Here is a 23,583-nt window from a genome sequence, read left to right on the forward strand (position 1 = left end):
AATCCTACTCACTCCGACCTAATAAAGGCCTCCACTGCCCCAAGAATATTTCAATAGTCTCCTAGTCTTCTTGCTTCCCTCAACTCAATCCTCCAACCTATAGCCACACTGGTTTATTTGAAATATTGATTTAATCACACCAGATCAGATCACTGTTTGAAATATTTCAAATGGCTCCATATCACCTCTAGGATAAATTCAAGTTCCTAAGCACAGCAAACAAAAATCTCATCTGGCTCCTCACTACCTCACCTCCAATCTCTCTCAGAGACATTTCAATTTATGACTCCCATTAATACCCAACTACTTGAGGTTCATTGAAAAACATCTTCATACCTTTGCTCATACTATTTCCTCCCTGAAACATTCTATGCAACATTTTTTAAAGTGAAAGAGTCCAATTAGAGTAAAGAAAGACTTTAATAAGGTAGCCAATAAAATATAAAAACTGAGTAACTTGTTTTTATACCAAAAAATTAAAAATAGAAAATAAAGACTTCAAATTTCATAATGCAAAGATAAAAATTTATATATAAACTTACCAAAAGTATACTGCATAAACATGAAAATACTCAATTCTTCGTAAGTTCATTTAAAAGACCTAATGATTACTTCTGAAAAGTAAAATTATGGACTTCTATTTCTTGCTTTTTTTCTCTGTACTTACTATAAACAAGTACTACACATGCAATGAGAGAACTGTAAGTTGTTTTTTTTAAAGATCTGTACAGACCGAATATAACTTGTTAGACAGGAATACATACTATAAAGTTATATATACATACACATAGTCAAATTGTGAAAGGACTTCAATGTCAATTCTGGAAACTTGAGGACTTATTTTGACCAATGAGCTATATTTTATAAATTATTTTAAGTTAGAGTATAGGAAAGACTAGAGGGATTAAAGCCTAGATGTAAGGAAACCAATTATAAAGCTGTTACAATAGTACTGGCAGGAAATATTAAGAAACTCAACCATAGCGCTAGCAGCAGCAAACAACAGAGGAGATAAGTTCAAGAAAAAAATATAAAGACCAAAGTGGAAACTCTTGGCAGTGAACTAGATGTGGTGCATTAAAGGGACAGAGCTGTTGAAAATTACATATTTCATATATATTCTGCAAAAGAGAATGGTGGTACAATATTAAAAAAGCAGAGGAGCAGGATAAAGAACTGGGGAAGGAAGTACCCTCCAGGGAAAAATAGTGAAGATAACGGGCTCAGTTTTAGAAGTGAGAGGTGACAGTGGATTGTTCAGTAAGAAAGGTTCAACACAACAGACAAGTATAATCTAATATACAAGAAACTGGGAAACTGAATTTGGATTCAGGACACATAGACTCTAATCATGGTTTTGATGTTCTCCAACTTGTGACTTGGCAATTAAAGTCTGATCTCTCCTGTGAGATCAGTGTAGAAGGATGTTTTTACAATCTTACCGTGACCACCTGTATAGAGACAATCATATAGAGACCACCAAGATAGAAAAGTTGAACCTAACTTAATCTGGGTAGGAAGCCTGGAACCCTGCCCACTTATCAACCTCCACCTCAGTGGCCTATCTCCAATAGCCCCTGAAATGCACTACATAAAATCCTCAATTCCATGGAAACCAATGGACTTTTGTGGGTGGAGGTGGGGGGAGTGTTGAGAGAAACTGAATGGATAACTATTTCTGATCACCTTCAATTCTAGCACTTCAAGGGAAGAAGTTAACACCTGAAGTCAGGTTAAGTGATTCGGAACAAAGAAAGAATTGATAAGTACACCCTTGTTTAACCAGGAAAATGTCACAGAAGTGGAAAGATCACAATAAAGCCTCAGAAGAAAGTTTCAGGAAATAAAAGCTCTTCTTGTGCTTAAAACCAATAAAAGATCTCACCATGGATAAGTACATTTGACTTCACAGAAATTAAAATTCTATACATCAAAACAAAAAGCTAAGGAAACTACTATAACTAACAGCTGCAGGGTTAATACTAACACTGAGCAAGTCATGAACTTGTAAAAACACTGAAACAACACTGGTGAAGGACAAACAAACTGAGGAAAAATGGCTAATGTACTTGTAGACAAATTACTGATATCACAAAACATTATTTCACTATTGCTTTAAATTGCACTCCTTTGATCAATAGTGAAGTTAAGCATTCTTCCCTCAAGGACATATTTTAAGTGGTAATACTAGATATTAACAAGGTAAAATGAGACTGACACCTTATATTTCTGGTGTTAGTTAATGTTAGGAAACTTGAAACTCATTTCATATAGTTGGGAACACTAAACCAACATGTTCACCGCCACTGCTACCATTTCACGTAAGAAAGTAAAGGTCCTGGCCAATGCTATAAGAAAAGAAAAAGGGCAGGAGTGGAGGGAGAGAGAGAGGCAAAGAGGAGGGAAGCAAGGGGGAGGGAAAAAATAGGAAAGATACTAGAAAAAAAATATCTACAGACTTTGATAACTAAAGAGTTCAGCTGTACTGACAAATACAAGGTAACACAAAATTTACATAATATTACCCTGTAATAGCCAAATAGAAAATAAACTAAATACCATTCACAGTGACAAAAGCCATATACCTAAACAGGGTTTCTCAACTTCAGCATTACTGACATACTGAACTGGATCATTCTTTGCTGTGGCGCTGGCCTGTGCAATGCAGTTTGTTTAGCAGCATCCCTGGCTTCTACTCACTAGATGCAGTAACATCTCCCAAGTTGTGACACACAAAAATGTCTTCAGACAACGTCAAATGGTCTCTGGGGGTACAAAATTGCTAATGATTAAGAACTAGTGATCAAGAATAGTAAGTACAATGGAGAAACAAAAGAAAATCTAATTTTTAAAAAATACATAGAAAATTTTGATCAATTAAGAGGCATTCCATGATCTTGGATGGTGCAAATTACAACATGATTTCTCACTCAAATGTATTAATTATATACAATTCCATTCTAAATACCAGATGGACTTTTTTTCTTTACCTTGGTAACAGTAACCCACTTATAAAGCATTCACTGTATACCAGCCACCATTTTAACACTACACACATTCACAAATTTAACCCTCATATCAAAGGCAAAAAGTTTCTCTTAACAACATTTTACAAATTACAAAACTGAAGCATACAGTAAATTCCAGGTTCACACAATTACTAAACAAAGCTGGATTCAATCCCAAGATGACTGCATCCATAATACATGCTATTAACTAGTTCACTATCCTATATGGCAAACACTGCAAAGATACAATCCTGGAAAGATTAAAGAGAAATGCCTAGAAAACAATAACACTCCTGGAACCTACAGGTAACCTGCTAGGTGAAAAAAATTATGGCTACCTTTCTTACTAGTATTGATAAGACTGACCACACCAGTATTAAGACTTCTCTGTAGTGGAAATACAGGAATCCTTATATACGCCAGACGGGTACAACTATTCACAATAATAATCTGGTAGAATTTCGTGACAAGGGTTATTATATGCACACATAACCCAAGAATCCAATTCTTGAATATATCCATAAGGGAATATGTATGAGGATAATCTTTTTCAACACAGTCTGCAATAGCAGAGCTGGAGGAATCATGGTGTCCATCACTGCACTGGGGTTAGGGTTAAATGAAACATGGCAGATACGCACTATGTAATACTAAGAAGCCATTAGAATCAAAGCACATGACAGGCATAGAGCCATATGAATAGAGCTTTAAAACACAATGATGAGTGGGGATAAAAGACCAAAGTGATGTCAATTCTACTTTTATGTTTGACTTGAAAAAAAACTCACACCAGACAACAATATACACAGCACATAGAGGAATGCATCCATATAAATATATAATGTTAAGCATGTTAAATGAATGCTCATGGTAGAGGAAAAAGAGTGGATAATGTACACACAAGGAAATAAATAAAATGAAAGCAAGACCTTGAATGAGTCAGTAATTGCTGTATGCCATTAAATGACAGGATTAATTCAGCCTTCTGTACTTGAGGTTCAAAAAGTAAATTTAAAATAATTTCAAAGTTAAATAAATTAAAAATTGTCCTAGAACATAACTAACACCTATGGAGACCTTTAAAATGTCAATAATCTTTGATGCAGTAATTTCTATTCCATGAATGTCCTAAAATAAAAAATAAATGTAAATATATTCATAGGTAGTAAGTGTTCAACCATCTAGAACCATTTATAATAGAAGAGAAATAAAAAACTGGAAACCACTTAATGACCTATAAATGGAGAGCAGTTACGTTTGTAATATTTTTAAATACCATTAAAAAAATGTGAAAAATTAAACACGCAATGTTTATGAAATAGCAAGAAGGAAACCATATAAAGGACAACCTCTACTGTATGTTTTATATACACTCATGTGTACAGAAAAAGACTGAAAAGAAAATGCACAAAAATGGTATTAATGGCAATCTGTGAGATTCGTATGTGACCTTTTGTGTTTTTCTATTTCCTGGTATTAAATATAAAATGGGGTGCTATCAGTAACTACATTAGGTAACAGCATAACACAGTACTACCAGAACTGCCTCAGGAAGACCACAACGTATGGTCACCAGGTCACACAGAAACTATCATTTAAAAACAAAACGATCTTTAAAAATATTTCCTAAGGTCATACTGATGGTGGACTTACAGACTTCAGTGTTTAGAAGGTGTTTATCAAAACTTCTAAAGTGTTTTGTCAAGAAAGTAATGAGGGAACTCTGCATTTCTATTTAGTTTATTATGAAAAGTTTTCCTTTAATATTCTTAAGTATTTCCTTAATAAAGTAAACAATAAATCAAAGGTAATTTAGGGTGTTAGTGCTAATTAATTTTTTAATCCCTAGTTATTTTTGCTAGCAAAATCAGAAAGTCTAATGTAACGATATATAACAACATGGCTATAACTTATTTAGTGTATTAGTATCAACACTATCACCAAAATGGTTTTTTAAACCCTTAAACAGTAGGAACAGCAGAACTCTAAAATAAGCTACATGTCTTAACCCTACTTCCTACCCTTGTTGAACTAATCAACTGAAGTTGCTTTAAAAGGGAAATAATTTTTAAGATGATAACATTATTTTAATACAATTTATTTGAATTTTAAATTCTGTAATTATAATTACATTTGTTATTAGTTTTTTGCCAAAATTAGTAAAATCACCCTCATTATAGCACTAGTTACTTTACAAAAGAGGTGTTAAGTAAATACTGATGAAAACTCCATTATTTAAAACCAGATATTACTGTGCCATTTTGCAGGGCTCCATTAATTTTTATTATGGCAGTTCTTAATTAATTTTATTTTACTTACTCCACAGCCTCAAAATCCAAAGTACACACCACCACCTCCCTTTTCATACCATTCACATACCTATAAAAGAGGCAAGTTTATAGGACCACCTTAATAATTCAAGTGAGAGCAAACTCTAACTGTCCTAGCCAGAGTAAATTGAGACATTCCTGGTTTTTACCATTCTTTTTTAACACTGCACAACTAAAACCATCCCATGCCTCAATCTACTCCTCTGAAGCAAGTGTTACAGAAGTACAATACAGAATGCAACTGTTAGCTTTAAACAACAGTAAAATGAAGAAAAGTGATAGCACACACTTCTAACATTTTTAAACGGTTTGTGAAATTATTTTTTCCAAAAATTTGTCCTGTTTTACTTTCATTATTTATAAAACAACTTCAATACAATTGTGTAGCGCTAATATGTTACAATTTTACGTGCTGTTCTGTTAAACTTCAAGAGGTTTTAGAGAATTCCTTCAAAACCCTCTTTCATTTGCTCAATTCTCTTCTCAAGCATATTAGACTCCATTAACAGCCAATCATGTAAGATGAGCTGCAAGTGACCCAAGAGTTGCCATAGCAACAGCTGCTTTCTGAAATACGTGTTACGCATTTTAAAAGCTCTCACAGAGAGGATACCACATCTATCAATTAACAACCAAAGCTCAACATAGCACATTACCCAAATGAAACAAAACACTCCACTACTTACCAGGGCAACTGCTAGCACTTCTTAACAAAAGGGATACTTGGTATTCTTGAACCAAATGCTTTATACTTTGTAAATTTAAAAATCAAGCCTTCAATTAATACCACAGAATAGCTGAACACCATGTTTAGTAATGCAAAAAACTGATACAGTAAAGGAAAGAATAATGAGGACTACATTTAGCAATGGGCCATCAAGGGTAATGAATGAACATACGCTACAATAAACTGCCAGATTTTTGTGGTTTTATTAATGAAAAAGCTGGCCTGAAATGTGGCAGACAAAAATGTTTTTCGACACACATATGGTGTCTGTGTACATGTGTTTGTGTGTCAAACACACTTCACATAATGAAAAGATGTGCCAGAAAATATTAAATACAGAAGGTATTTTACTGTTTAAGAAAAATTATTCTTTTGACAATTGATAAGATGCAGCCATCTCTTCATAGACTATCCTTGGGAAATTGCTTCTCCTATAGACATACACAGCAGGCAGGGTTAACCAGAAAAGTTATTTGAACAGTGCAATTCTGCAATAAGAAACTTTCAAAAACAAGCTTCATGACCATGATTAAAGGGGGAAAAAACAGTAAACAAAACTTAGCAGTCAGGAAAAAATCTATTTCTAAAACTACTCAAACTTCTAATTGATTATTTATCAGGAAAAACTGGTACGAATACGATAACTACATAAAAGACACTAAAATGACTAATAATGATACTCTGCTACTCAAACTGAAAAAGAAAAATATTTTTGACTAACGTATTTTAAAAAAGAAATTACAATGTGCCATACATTGTTTCATACATATTTTAATTTTAGATTTTGCACAACTTCAAAGGATCAAGAAATGGGGAGCAACCACTGTTAACTACTATAGCGTAAATTCAGAAAACAAGGTATAATCAGGATGAAAGACAAAGTGTTTTAATGACCTTTAAATGAAAAACTAGCAACAAGTCACCACATAATGACTAGGTGTGGCACTAGACACATCAGAACAACCCTAAAATGCCCAATGATTGAAGTATTATATTAATGAAGTGTTCATTAATCTAGATAATCCTTTGTCCCAAATGCCAAGCAGTGGAAAACACTCTATTTCCTTCCAATAAAAACTTATTCCTTTACTTCAACCCTGTATTCCTTATTATTTACAAATTCTGAACATAATCAAACACTGAATTCAAAATCCTAGCAGAATATTGATACTACTAAGAGCTGAGCATCTCTAAGCAATTTATATGTATTAATTCATTTGATTTTCACAATATCCCTTATTACCTCCATTTTACAGATGGTGAAACTGAAGACAGAAAAGTTAAGTAGCTTACCCAAAGCCTCATAGCCAGTAAACTGTGGAATCAGTGTTCTAACCCAGTGTGGCTATATACCCCTTACCCTTAACGTTTATCCACAAAGCCCATGGTGAATACAGTTTGCAATATTTAACCCTTCATCCTAACAAACTGATGTTTTTCTAGTCACCTTTCTCTCCTTAGTTTAGGTAACTTATTTTTAGCTGTGCCAATTTCCCAGCTTAGTAATTCCAGCAAAGCAAAAGCCAAGATTTTTTAAAATAAACATCAAGAAGGTTGAAAGCAAAACAAAAAAAAAGGAGCAAGTGGTTCAAACTTGAGGCCAAAAAAAAAAAAAAAATGTTCAAGGGAAAAAAACATGCTTTCTTTTTAAGCAAAAGGACATATGTATGGATGAATATGGTTATGATACAAATAACAGTTCTTAAATGCTCACCACATGCCAAGCAGTCGTAAAAGCACTCTTTACATGCCCTAACATTTAATTCTCACACCAGCCCTATGAAGTAGATACTGCTACAGAATAAGCAAACAGGTACAGAGAAATGAGGTAATTTGCCCAAAGGCAGACAGCTAATAAGAACTGTAATTCAAAAACCTCTGAAAGCATCAACAGAGACAGCCTCACTTAACCATGACCCAACCAATTAGCACCAGTAAAAGGGGAATTAAATATTTTACAGGTAAGTAGATTAAGTCACACAGATAGTCAACATGTTACAATCATTCCTAAAAATAATCATAAAAATAATAAACTTAAAATATCAAAATATAACACTTTAGGACTGTTAAATAAACTATAGAACTTCCAACCCAAGATGACAGGCTAAGTAAGCACACAAATGTGCCTTCTCCCACTCCTGGTCTTCAGGTAATAACAGTTGTTTTGTCTTCTCTTAAAACAAACTCAGAAAGAAAATAAATCAAATCAGAAATGTATGGGAGAAAAGGCTCAGAAATTTTAGTGACACGTTGAAAATATAAAACAAATGAGATCAGATTAAGAAAAACTGACCAAAGGAAACTAACCAAGATAACAGTTTTGATCTTCCCAATAAAACGAAAGAGTGGCTTCAAGCTTAAAATACAAAGCTAGAGGTGGGAGTGGGTTAGCATCTAGGCTATGTCGGTAAATCCGTAATTAAAGAACTTCGTTCCAAATGATTCAGTCAACCAGGCCTCTCCTCCCCTTCCTGTTTAAAGAGAAGATCTGAGAGCAATGGCTGGCAGACTCAAGATTAAGCCCAGGTACTACCCAAAAGTATTCTTCAAACTTTTTCAAATTATTTTTTTGAAATAATTTTGGTGGGTGACAACTAGCAATCTTTAATGATCTAGAATAAATAAAACAGGAAAGAAACAGTGAGTATATAACTGTTCCATGAAACTTTTGCTCAGTTATGTATTTATAAATTCATATACTTGTGTGCACTAAGCTGCAACATAAAACATTTTACACTGCGGATGACAGGTTTTAAAGTTAGAAAGCTAATGTTCTAACAAAAACTGTGCAGGTCTGTGGAGAGCTCTTAAAGTGGGTGTTGAGGCCTGAAAGAAAAGGAGAGCAGCAAGTACTTGAGACACTAAAGCCTCCACTCCCCAGATAAACCAAGATCAGTGTGGCAACTGCAGGTACCTAACAGCCTACCTGTCTTCAACCATATGCCTTAGAGCACTATTTCCTCACCTTTCTTTTCATTATCAGCCACGAAGGAGCTTTTTTAGACATTTCCCCTACTAACAGCCCCTCCACGAAATTTTAGTATCACAATACACTGTATTATCTCTCTGTATACTCTATGTACATCTGTGGTTTATACATAAAAGGGCAATCTTTCTTTAACACCAAAACCAATTTTTACTCCTTTAAGAGTATATGCCTTAGGGTAAATAAAGAAGCCTACCACATGCTAACCTCGGGAGAGACCTATGAATGAAACAGACCAGCAGCAGAGAACCCCACTCCATTATTGTTCTCTCACCCTAACCTGACCAACTTAATCTTTCTTTCATGAGTATGGACAGACAACCAAGAATTACCGAATCTGAGGAAAAACAAAAAAATGAAAACACAACAACAAAAATAACCAAAGACAGAACACAGATGAAGCCCGGAGGGTAAAGATGCAAACCACAGAGAATTATTCCCAGGCCTTAATATCTAGTGGTGGTTCCCCAGCTGGCTTTTGAAATTACTTGGGTCTTGTGACTCCTGTGTTCTCTTTTCTCCCTTTGGAACTGAGATCTCTGTGACTAGCATCCTGAGGCTATCCTACCATTGCATTTTTGGAGGCAATCATTTGTTTCTTTAGTTTCAGAGGTCAACAGATAGAAAGCTTCAGCCAAACCTGACTTAAATAAGAGGTATGGGACTTCTGAGCTTTTGAGATTTAGAAGAGCCTTTGGACTTGGAACTGATACCATAAAAGGATGAGAACTCTGGGGACCTTGCAATAGGGTGAATGCATTTTGTATATGAGATGGATATGGGGATCACAGAGGCCAGAGGGAGGACTGTGGTAGGCAAGATATTGGCCCCCTGTGATCTTCACAACCTGCTCTTATTCTTCTGTATCTCACTACATAGCAAACAAATTAGGAACTTGAATGAGGAGATTATCACACATTACAGAAGCAATGACTTGGTCCCTTTAAAGTAAAAGTGGAAGGCAGTAGATCAAGGATCAGCAGAAGATTAGGAAGATTTGAAGCTTGAAAGGAACTTTGCCATTCATTGCCAGTTCTGAGATGAGGGGGACCATAAACCAAGGGATGTGAGTGGCCAAGGGAAACTAACACTGATTCACCTTTCCCACCTTTCCTCAGCAAGGAAAAGGAACCTCAGTCCCACAACCACTTGGAAATCAATCCGGCCAACAATATGAATGGTCGAGGATAACAGTTTCTCTTCTAAAGCCTCCAAAAGAAAAACAACCCTGCCAAAAGATTCTGGCCTTGCTTGTAAGACTCTTACAAAGGGACTCAGCCTAGCCACTGAATTTCTGAGCTATGAAAACTACAAGATGCTACGTCTTGTTATTTGTGAGAATGGAATAGAAAGCTAACATAAGAACTGTTATAAGAACTGTACAGACCAGAAGTCTTAAGTGCAGAGCGCCTAAGGCACTTACTCAGAATCACATTACCAGTAACTGCTAATGCTAGGATTCAACCTCCAGTAGGGTGGCTTGTGTTCCTACCACTGAAAAAGACAACATAAGCAGCAAGGAACAGAGACAGCTGAGCATCTAGAATGATACTTGAAGTCTTTTCTCAGCAGGGCTAAGTTACAGAGAATTACATTTCTCCTTTATAATTTCAATCAAATCACCTTGTGCAGAACTAAATTATATTTCTGTAATTACATAAAGCAATTTAAAGAACAATCTAAATTAAAATATATAATGAAATATAAACAAAGCCTTGACAAGGTAAATAACATCACTAGTTAAAAATTGAAATATCGTGAAGGGAAGTATTTTTAAAAGTTAAATATACTAAACCTCTTTTCTTTCAGAACAGTAAGATAATAGATACCACCTAAAGTCAGTAATTCAAAAAATAATGATACAAGTGAGAATAAGACATAGGTATAATGATGAGTATGTGAAGATGCTTTTCTCAATGTTTGAAGAAGGGGTGGATATTTTACTTTCTTTTGTGTGTATCTCTGCCTTCTTAAAACCATGGACATGTATTATATCTACAATTCCTTAAAACATTTCTTTTTTAAGAAAGTTTTAACGCATACACCAGGATGTGTGTCAGGCTTCTTTCTGAGAAGCCAACCCAAGATGGAGCTAGAAGTGTAAGAAATTCATTATGAGAATACCTATGAAGACTGAAGGGAAGAAGGAGCATAGAAAGCCTTCAGGGTGATATACGGGTCTGATACTGTATAAACTTCAAGCCAGCACAGGGTTGGTCTGCTGGCCCAAGGGGAAGCTCAAAGTGCGAAGACTGCCCTTAGAGAAGTCCCATGTTGAGACGAAATGGATAAACCTTAGTATCCTGCTATGCTCAGTTACCGGCAGGGAGTTGCCCTGGGAGAATGTGGCTATGGCCGACTGCTGCAGCAAATGGGGATGTAATATACAGCATGGTGACTATACAGTCGACCCTTGAGCAATGCAGGCGTTAGAGGCACTGACCCCCATCCTGCACAGTCAAAAATCCATGTGTAACTTTTGCCTCCTCCAAAATTTAACTACTAATAGGCTACTGTTGACCAAAAGCCTTAAAGTCGATTAACACACTTTTATATGTGTATTATATTTATTTTATATGTATTATATATATATGTTATATAAAAGCTGTATTCTTATAGTTATGATAAAAATGTTTCAAATAGGCACACATCTCCAGAAAATTTTCAAATATATTCATTGAAAAGAACCAACATATAAATGGACTAAGAGACCTGGGCTGCTCAAGGGCCAACAGTAATAATCTTGCATTGTATGTTTGACAGTTGCTGATAGTGCATCTTGTAAGTTCTCATCAAGGGAAAAAATTTATTATGTGTGGTGACAGATGTTAACCAAACTTTTTCTGATCATTTTGTAATATATACAAATATTGAATCATTATGTTGTATACCTGAAACTAACAATGTTGTAATGTCAATTATATCTCAATTAAAAAAAAGAGGACACTAATTTAAAAAGTATCTTTGTGGTGATTGGTGTTTTCACAGGTGTACATTTATGTCAAAACTTAACTGTACACTTTAAATATGTATACTGTTGTATGTCCATTCTAATTCAATAAAGCTGTTAAAGCTAAGAAGAGTCTTGAATAGCTAGTTCCTTCTTTCCTTTTTCATAAATAAAATGCAACAGACACCTCTAAAATGTATATAACTGTAAAAGAAAAAACTGAGTGAACTAGGGAAAACTGCTTAAATACAACTGAGACTATGAAACCAACAAATATACTTTTAAACTGTGAAACACTAAAGACAATAATTTTAAAAAGGACCTAGACAGGAAATCTCATTGTGGTAGAAACTTTCTTAGCCAAATCTCATTCCCTACTACCATCTTTTATCTTTTCCCCAACCAACTTCCAGCCAATAGTGACCATTTAACATGGTCCAGCCACTGAGACGTGAAGACTGCTTTGGACTTCCTGCCACAGTCATTGCTGCTTCCCCTTCCTCTATCTTCCAGTGCTTGGAGCCATAATAGCCATATGAAAACATGAGAGAGAGGCCAAGAATTAACTATGAAGGTATCTGTTCTGACATCACCATACCAGTCAACTAATACAAGCAATTAAGGAAAATAAAGTTCACTTTATCAACCCAGTGCAGTCTGGTTTTCTGTTATCTAATGCCAAATTCAATGTTAAATAACAACAATCACAGTCACCAATTCTTTTTAAATGGAGATATAATTCACATACCATAAAATTCACCCTATTAATGTATAAAATTCGGGAGTTTTTAGTTGACTCACAAGGTGAATCTACCTAATTCTACTAATTCCAGAACATTTTAATCATTCCAAAAAGATACTCCATACCCATTAGCAGTAACTCCCCATTTCCCATCAGTAGCCCCAGATAATCACTTACCTACTATCTCTCAGAATTTACCTACTTTTTCTCAACATTTTATATAAATGGAATCATACACTATATGAACTTTGGGTTTGCCTTCTTTCACTCGGCATAATGTTTTCAAGATTCATCCATGTTATAGCATGAATTAATACTGCATTCCTTTTTATGGGTAAGTAATATTTCACTGTATGTATATACATTTATCCATTCATCAGTGACTGAAAAAAAAGCAATATTGTGTGGAGAAACAATAATCTTAGAAATGGAAGATTAAAATGTTCTCATTATAATATCAACAAGATCTATATAATGCTTTTGAATGAATTAAATATGGCACTAATATGAAGAAACTATACATTCTTATTAAAACGCATAAACACTATCATATATTTGGAGAGCACTATCATGTGTCAGTTGTTCCCTTTATTAATTAATAAATTGCATGTTATTCCAATTAGAATCCAAAGGGCTTTTACTATATTTTTAGGGAATAAATTATCATGTTTATATATAAGAATTAATGCTGTGGACCAGCTAAAGATGAAGAAGAGGAGTAAGTTGGAACCTGCTTCAAATATCAAAACAGATTGTCAAAAAAAACAACTCAGTATAGTATTGATATAGAAACAGAATAATATCAATAAAGTAGATGAGGAAAACAGCACTAAAGAAATGGAAAAGTTGAATAAAACAAGGGCAATCACTCAAGTCGGTGGGAAATGGGATGACTTGTTTTTTTTTGAAAAGTGCTGGTAATCTTCTGGAAGAACTGGGTACCCTAATGTTGTAAGACATACAAAAAAAAATCCAAGCTGAACACAAACTGTAAAAAATAAAAGCATTAAAATCTGTGGGTAAAGAATCTGAGCAACATCTTATTAACAACTCAACATTAAAAAGCATAAAAGAATTAAAAGCTTTTGTACCTAAGGACAAATAAGGACAACCGCAACACAGGTAACAAAGTATTGATGTTTTAACACATACTGAGTTCTTGTGATTTAAAAGATAAACAAGCCAAATAGAATTTGGGCAAAGGATATGAAAAGAACAATTCACAAAAGAGCAAAACCAAGTATCCACAAACATAAAATGCTCAAACTCATTAGTATTCAGGGAAATTCAAATTGAAATTAAGAGTGAGATGTAACATTATAACTATTAGGCTGGCAAGTATCTAAAAAGCTAGAGCCCAATTCCTGACACAGATATAGGAGAAAGAGTATTCTCACACAGTGCTACTGGAAAATTTTCATGGAAAGCAATTTGGCAACATCTAGTGAAAAAAAAAATCTGAAAACCCTTTAACCCAGCTATTTTATCTCTGGGAATCTACCCCCGCAGAAATAAAAGCACCTGAAAGTGAGAAGATATTTTCAAAGATGCAATTCTGTTTAAAATGACAAAGAACAGAATCAAAGAATGTTCCCATAAATGTGGAAATAGTTAAATTTTACACAACACAACATGAAGCATTCATTATGGATCATGACAATAATGAATTAGTTATGCATTAGATAGATAGCAGAGTTCTATCTGAGATGGGAAATTTCTCAGAGGTATTATTACTGAAAACAAAATGCTTCAGGAATGTATATATAATATCATTTTTTAAACTTATTACAAAAGCCTATGTAATTGGAAACATAAGTATTTGTATAAGATTATATATGAATAAAGAGATAAGTATAAAGCAATATATAATACTACGCTCTTTACAAAGATTTAGGATGGAATGGGAGTGTTCTCATGCAGTGGGAGGATGAAGCTGAGAGCTGAGCCAAGCCAAAAAGAGATACAAGGATGAAAGAATTGAACTTACATATAATAAACTAAATTAAGCATTGACTGTAACAAAGACACACAAAAAATTAATTAGTGGTTAAAATATATAAATATGGAACATGAATATTAACTAGCTACTTAATTATAATGGAGAAAGTAAAACCTTTTAAAGTTGTGATACCTTGGACTTACTAATCTGAGAATTATAGTTCAGAATACTATAAATGACAATTTACCTATGTCCTAGTTGCAAAATATATCTTTAATACTAAAACTGAAAACTATCAAATTCACCAGTATTTAATTGTATGATTTAAAATTAAGTGAGCACATATGAAATTAAGCCCTTATACTATAGATATGCCTATAGCCTTCGGAACACAATATACTCCCTTAACTTAGGTATAATCCAACCAAGGCAGTATGTAAGCATTATTTATAAGTAAGAAGGTAATAATAAGAGATATTAAGAAATGAAATACTAAGTGACATTAACACTCCATCTAAAAAAGGAACATAGTCCCTGACATTTACTAAGATACGCATTATATAAACAAAAATAATTTTATTTTTTTTAATGTTTCAAGACAAGACACTAGAAAATTGAACTCAATAGCATACTAAAAGAATTCCAAACCATAACCAAATGGAATTTATTCCTAGAAAGCAAAGATAGTTCAACATATTAACATCAATCAACAGAATATACCAATTATAATGGAATATTATTCAGCCATAAAAAAGAAAAGAAATCCTCCCATTTGCAACAACATGGATGGATCTAGAGGATATTATGCTCAGTGAAATATGCCAGGTGAAGAAAGACAAGTACCAAATAATTTCACTCATTTGTGGAGTATAAAAACAGAGAAAAACAGAAGAAACAAAATAGTAGACTCACAGACACTGAGAAGGAACTAGTGATTACCAAAGGGGAGGAGTTGAGGAGGGTGGGTGGGGAGGAGGAAAGGGATCAAGGGACACTATAATTCGAAATCACAATATAGGTAGGGCACAGGGAAGGTAGTATAGCACACAGAAGACAATGAATGACTCTAACATCTTACATTGATAGACAGTAATCACAATGGAGAGGGTGAGGACTTGATAATATGGGTGAATGCTGAAACCACTGTGTTTTTTACCTGACACCATTGTTAGACTGTATATTAATGAAACTTTAATAAAAATTTTAAAAAATACAAGAATAGACATCAGGCTTTTGAAAAGGGAAAAATTACATGATCAACTGATTCAGAAAACACATTTAATAAAATTCAACACCCTTCCCATGATTAGAAACACTGAACAAACTACGAATAGATGGAAATGACCTCAACATAATAAAGGACATATATGAAAAACCCACAGTTAACATCACAATTAACAGTAAAGATTGAAAGTTTGTCTCTACAATCTGGAAGGAGTTAATGACTACTTTCACTTCTTCTAATCTACTAAATGCCATAGCAATTAGGAAGAAAAAAATGGCATCCAAATCGGAAACAAAGTAAAACTGTTTGTAGATGGTACACTGTATGTAGAAAAACCTAAAAATTCCACACAAACTTTTAGTACTAATAAAACAAATGTAGCAGTCTCATGATACAAAATCAACAACACACTTATCAGTTGTTTCTATACACTAAATATGAACAATCTGAAAATGAAAGAAAACAATTCCATTTGTAGTATCATCAAAAAGAATTAAATATTTAATATAAATGTAACAAAGGAAGCAGAAATCTTAACACTAAAAGCACAAGTGTTGCTGGATTAATGAATGACTCTATAACATCTTACTACACTGACAAATGACCGCAACAGCGGGGGTGAGGACTTGATAATATGGTGAATGTTGAAACCACTGTGTTGTTTATGTGAAAACATCGTAAGATCACAAATCAATGATACTTCAATTTTAAAAAAAGCACAAATGTTGCTGGAAGAAGTTAAAGACAAGAATGATCTATCCAGCATTTCCACTTCTGAGGATACACCCAAAGAACTGAAAGTAGAATAGTGGTATCTGTGCACCCACACTGAGAGCAGTATTATCCACAATAGCTGAGTGTGGAAGCAATCCAAGTATCCAATGATGGATAAATGGATAACAATGTGGCATATACATGTAAGAGTATTATTCTGCCTTAAAAGGGAAGGAAATTCTGACTTGCTACAACATGGATTAACCTTAAGGACGTTACACTAGTTGACATAAGCCAATCTCAGAAAGTATGATTCCACTTATATGAGGTACCTAGACTATACAAATTCATAGAGACAGGAAGTAAAATAGTGGCTGCCAAGGGCTGTGGGGAGGGAGAAATAGGGAGTTATTGATGAATGGGTAATGTTTCAGTTTTGTAAGATGAAAATAATTGTGATTAGTTTTACAACGATGTGAAAGTACTAAACACTATTGAAATGTGTGCTTAAAAATTAAGATGGTAAATTCTGTTATATGTACTTTGTAACAGCTTTTCTTTCTTAGCTACAGCTAACCTCATGCCTAATGGTGAGAAACTAGAAGCTTTCCCAGTAACATGTCCCCTCTCTTCACTTTTTTTTTAACACTGTACTAGAAGTGCTGGCTAACACAGTTAAGACATGAAAAGTAAAAGAATGTACAGATTGGTATGGACAAAACAAAACTGCATTTTTATGCAGATGAATGATTATGTAGAAAACCTGAAATAGACAAAAAAGAAACCCTCAAACTAATAAGCAATTATATCAAGGTTGCAGGATACAAGGTTAATATACAAAAGTCAATCACTTTCTTATATACCAGCAATGAACAAATGGAATTTGAGATTAAAAACACAATACCATTTATAATAACACACAAAAAAATGAAATAGGTAGATAGAAATCTGAAAAACTACAGACAAGATGACAAAAATCCCCGAACCAAATAAATGGAGATCCATATTCATGGAGAGGAAGACTCAATATCGTCATGATATCAGATCTTTCTAACTTGACCTGTACATTCAACACAATCCCAATCAAATTCTCAGGTAGCTTTTCTGTCTGTGTATATCAGAAACTGGTTCTAAATCTTATAAGGAGAGGTGAAAAATCCAAAATAGCCAACACAACATTAAAAGAAAAGGACAAAGTCAGAGGGATGACACTATCCAACTGTAAGGCTTACTATAAATCTACAATAATCAGGGCAGTATAAAATTGGCAAAAGAACAATTAAATTAATAAAACAGTACAGAGCCCAGAAACAGACCCACACAAATAGTCAACTGATCTTTCACAAAGGAGCAAAGGCAATACCATGGAGAAAAAATAAATCAACATATGGTGCTGGAACAAAGGAATATCCACATGCAAAAAAAGAAAGGAAAACAATCTCCTTACAGATCTTATACCCTTCACAAAAATTAACTCAAAATAGATCACAGACCTAAATGTAAAATGTAAGAGTATAAAACTCTTACAAAATAACATAAGAGAAAATCTAGATGACCTTGGATTTAAAAGTGACTTTTTAGATACAACACCAAAGGCAAAATCCATGAAAGAAAATACAGGTAAGTTGGGCTTTGTTAAAATAAAAAACTGCTCTTCAAAAAACACTGTCAAGAAAATAAGCAAACCCTAGACTGGGAGAAAATATCTGCATGTGATATATCTGATAGAAGACTGTTATCTAAAACATTCAAAGAATTCTTAAAACTCAGCAAGAAAAATGAACGATCCAACCAAAAAAATAAGCAAACCCTAGACTGGGAGAAAATATCTGCATGTGATATATCTGATAGAAGACTGTTATCTAAAACATTCAAAGAATTCTTAAAACTCAGCAAGAAAAATGAACGATCCAACCTCAAAAATAGGCAAAAAACCTGAACAGACTCTTCACAAAAGGAAATGCACAGACAATATACAAGCATATGAAAAGATATTCAACATCATATAAAACAAGACACCACTGCTTTATCTATTACTATGCCAAAAATCTGTAACACTGACAATATCAAATGCTGGCAAAGATGTAGGAACTCTCTTACATTGCTGGCAGGAATGCAAAATGGTACAGTCACTTGCAGGAAAATCTGGCAGTTTCTTACAAAACTAAACATACTCTTAACATATAATCCAGCAACTGCACTGTTTGAAAGTTATCCATATGAGTTGAAAATTTATATTCTTATAAAAACCTACAGACATATTTATAACAGCTTTATTCATAATTGCTGAAACTTGGAAGCAATCAAGTTGTCCTTCAGCAGGTGAATGGATGAACAGTGATGTTACTGAACAATTAAAAGAAATGAGCTGTCAAGTCATAAAAAGACAGGGAGGAAGCTTACATACAAATTACTAAATGAAAGAAGACAATCTGAAAACACCACTCCTGTATGATTCTAACTACAGCTGACTCCTGAACAACGCAGTTTGCAACACACGACCACTTTTACAAGGAATTTTTTTAAAAATATACTGGAAAATGTTTTGGAAATCTGCAACAATTTGAAGAAACATTTTCTTTCCTCTAGCTTGCTTTGTTGTAAGAATACAGTATATAATATATATAACAAAATATTTGTTAATGAACTTTATGTTATTGGTTAATCTTCCAGTCAACAGCAAGCTATTAACAGTTAAGTTTTGGGGGAATCAAAGGGCAGATTTTCAAGTGTGTGGGAGTCGGCTCCCCTAACCCCATGTTGTTCAAGAGCCAACTGAATATGGCTTTCTGGAAAAGACAAAACTATGGAGGAGAGTAAAAAGATTAGTAGTACTAAAGGGGCTAAAGGAATGGTAGGGATGAATAGGCAGGCACAGATTTTTACAGCAGTGAAACTATCCTGTATGATACTATAATGATTATAATGTGGATACATGTCATTATACTTTAGTCAAAACTCAGAGAATGTACAAGAACAAACCCTAATGAAAAATATGGACTTTGGGTGACAATGACATGTCAGCACAGGTTCACTGATTATAACCAGTGAACCACTCTGTTTGCTAGTGAGAAAGCTGTGTATGTGTGGGGGTAGCAGCTATAGGTGAATTCTCTGCATTATCAGCTCAATTTTGCCGTGAACCTACTTACAAAAAACCTCTTACAAAAAAAAGAAAGAAAAGGAATGAAGAGAGAAAGGAAGAAGAAGAAATGAAGTACTGATAAACTCATCAAAAGTGAACTTCAAATGCGTCATGCTTAGTGAAAGAAGCCATAACCATTACGTAACCTACTAGATGATTCCATTTATATGACATTCTGGAAAAGGCAGAACCATAAGGTGAGAAAAGAGATCAGTGGTTGCCCAGGAGCTGGGAATGGAGGAAACGCTGACCACATAGCAGTGTAAGAGAAGTCTTAGAACTCTTCCGAATTTTGATTCTGCTGGTAGTTACCCAATTAATGCATTTGTTAGAACTAATGAAAAAATTAAATTTACAATAATTTGATATCTCAATAAACCTGTCAGAGAAAGAAAAAAGAAAACATTTGGTTTCTTTAATATCTGTGAGGATAAATCATGACTTGGTAAGTAATTATTAATGATATTTGGAATTTTTCATTTATATGAACTTAAAAGATTTTAGACTTATGAACACAATGAACATAGTAATATCCTTTCTGCTTTATAAATTAAAATTAAGCATTTACCACACTTCACCTTTTATTTTGAATCTACTACATTTCCTATGTTCCTTATGGATTTAGTTTCCTAATTTAACATTACATATCCCCCAAATTAAAGAGGTAGCACAACTTTAGTCAGACCACAGTTCTCAAAGTGTGGTCCCTGGACTAGCATCAGGATCATCTGGGAACTTACTAGAAATGCAGAATCTCAGGCCCCAACCCTGACAATGGTTATCACAAACTCTCAGTTTGGGGCTCAAAAGTCCTCATTTTAAGAAGCTCTCCAGGTAATTCAAACACAGTTAAAGAACCACTAGCCACAACTCCAGACCAATTAAATCAAATTCTCTGGGAATAGGGCCTAGCCATCACTATTTTTTAGATTTCAATGTGTAACCAACATTGATTTTGATTCACTAAGTCTTGGATGGATATCAGAGGTGAGATTTTTAACACATACTCCAGTCATTAGAAATGTCAGTAGCCTCAGATCTCTGCTTGAAGGGAAAAAATAAAAAGCATTCAGTGAGTCACACCGACTATCCCTAATACCACAACTACCACAACACAGTGTACTTTTTTTTACCACTGGTCAACTTCATCTACTTGAAAACTCTTTGAAATTAGACACAACCCAGACATTTTAAAATCTGGAGTTATATAACTACCAGGAATAGAAAATGAAGAGACCAAAATTTCCTCAGCATGACTGTATTCCCTGGATGTGTACCTTGTGTAAAGAGAAGTTAAAGCATGTATTTATAGAAATCAGACTACACAGCAATATTTAAATAAACATGAGGTACATTTAGCACACATCAGATATCCAATCATTTTGTAAATGAAATACACATAACTATAAGAAACCTAGTGATTATCAAACAATTTAGTGCTAACTCAGGTCCTGGTTCAGAGTTTTTTAAACATTTGTTGAAGCAAATGACAGCTAAGCCAATTGTCAACTTTTGCTATAAATAACTCACCTTCGCATTACTCTTTATAAAACATAAAAACTAAGATAAATATTACTTAAAAATTTAATATTATGAGACTTCACTTTTAAAAATTTCTTCTCCTTTTTCCCCTGGCTTTCCATGTACAATCTTTAAAAGCAGAATATTTATAACAAAACATCCTTACATACATATCACTTAATAGTTTACAAATCACTACGAGATATATTCTCTCACGCCATTAAAGGCATCATTAATCAAATTACATAACAGGAAACTGACTGAAGGACTGTATACTTGCCCAAAAACCAAGTAAGTGACAAAACCAAGATTTAAACCTCCAGTCTCCTGCATCCCAATGATATTTTATTAAATTAATTTCTAAAGACCAGTCAGTGGTTGATCCTGATCTTAACACCTGGTTCCTGCAATAACAGTTGCAAAGTAGTTCTTTTTAAGATGATCCCTTACAGTGTTTTCAGAACACTGTATCATATCATAAAATAGTAAACAACTCTAGGGAGAATACATTTTCTTGTTTTCTTATTTTAACCTATTTTATAAAGCATGGGATATCACTGCTTCAGAGAATATATTCTTTGTGAAAATCTTTTGTCAAGAATCATTTTAGAAGGTTTGAGAATAATAAATGTTGCCAAAAATACTGTTCCCATAGAGACTTGTGCAAAAATCATTTGAGCTTCTGTATCTAACAATCAACCATATCTGCTTCATAATCAAGAATCAAGAAACTGTCTCCTACTGTGTTCACATTAATCTGAAGAACATTGCTACCTATTTTAGAAAATGTGCTTACAGTTTTCACAGCCTTTTGATTTGATAACCGGTTGTCTTACTTGGGGAGATCAAACCATCTTTTGCACCTACTGAAAATGTCTTCCTTTAATGTCTCACTAGCCTACTTAATTTTATAGGGAGATAATCTTTGCTGAGATCACTGCTTTACTAAAATACTTAATGATTCTGTGTCTGATTGTATATCCCACTGTAATATTATAACTTATAATAAGAAATATATACTTGATCTTCATGGCAGAGTGCTCCCCAAACTCTTGTTAATTTCCTAAATCATCACAGAAACAAAGATATCTTATCATTCCTAACAAGCCCCTTTCAATTACACCTGAGTTTGTTACTGAGGTAGTTTTCACAAATTCCCTAAGGATGTGGACTGGTGGCCAGGGGAACCACCCATATTAGCAGATTAAGTCTTTGGCCCCATCCCAAATCCCAGGGATGGGGGAGGAGAGGGACTGGTGTTTGAATCAGTCAATAATGATGATATAATCAATTGTGGCTATGTAACTGGGGCCTCCGTAAAAACCCAAAAGGATGAAATTCAGAGAGCCTCTAGGCTGGTAAACATGTGTAGGTGTGCTGGGAGGGTCCCACACCCCTTCCCCATACCTTGTCCTAAGCTTCTGTTCCATCAGTCTAGTCCCTGGATTGTATCCTTATATAATAAGCCTGTTATCTAGTAAGTGAACTTTTCCTGAATGCCTAGGATATTAATGGAACCCAAGGAGGGGGTCACGGGAACCTCTGATTATATCGTTAGTCAGAAGCCCAAGTAATAATCTGAACTTGCTGTGTGTGCACACACTGTGTCTGGAGTGGAGGTACCTTGTGAGGAACATCCTTAACTTGTGGGATCTGATACTAGCTCCAGGTAAATAATGTCAGGATTGATTAAAACTGTAGGGTACCCAGCTGGTGGATTTCTTGATATATGGAGAACCAATACATCTAGCTACAGAGTCTTCTGTGTTTAATTGCAAAGAGGAGAAATACAGCAGTGTTTTTCCTATTCATCCCCATAAGCAAAAATTGTTCCTACTTAGATAATTAGTCAAATCCATTTTCTCAACATTACTTGACTATGCTGGCCTGAATGCTCTTCACTTCCTTCAATGTTTTTCAGTGTCCTTCATAACTGTGTTTACATCCAACCAGACAAGAACTTTAAGGGCTCTTCTATTTACTTTCATTTCTAAATGCTGCTGAGTTGCTTCGTCATGCACCATTTCCAAAGTGCTACTTACTTTAATTTCATGACATTTGGTCATTTTTTACCCTATTTTCCATGGCCAGACATAAGGAAAAGTAAAGAGAAATGAGTTTTTTAAAAGAATTTGAACAAAATTCACAAAATTTATGAAGTATTCTGAGTTAAACGACTATTTAGAAACAGTAACTTTAGACACAGCATAATGAATTGGGGATGTCTTTCAAAGACCTATGAACTGACAGGTATCAATCTATCACAGCAATAGGAGACTTAGTTAGGAAAAGTCAT

General features: G+C 34.2%; 1 protein-coding gene across 5 annotated transcripts in view; it reads right to left on the bottom strand.

Annotated features, from left to right (window-relative positions):
- STAG1 (STAG1 cohesin complex component) overlaps positions 1–23,583 on the bottom strand; it is a 436,291-nt gene that overhangs the window by 364,237 nt on the left and 48,471 nt on the right. The gene's annotated exons all lie outside the window — the stretch shown is intronic.

Source organism: Manis javanica, chromosome 3, assembly GCF_040802235.1.
Source record: "Manis javanica isolate MJ-LG chromosome 3, MJ_LKY, whole genome shotgun sequence".
Taxonomy (NCBI): domain Eukaryota; kingdom Metazoa; phylum Chordata; class Mammalia; order Pholidota; family Manidae; genus Manis; species Manis javanica.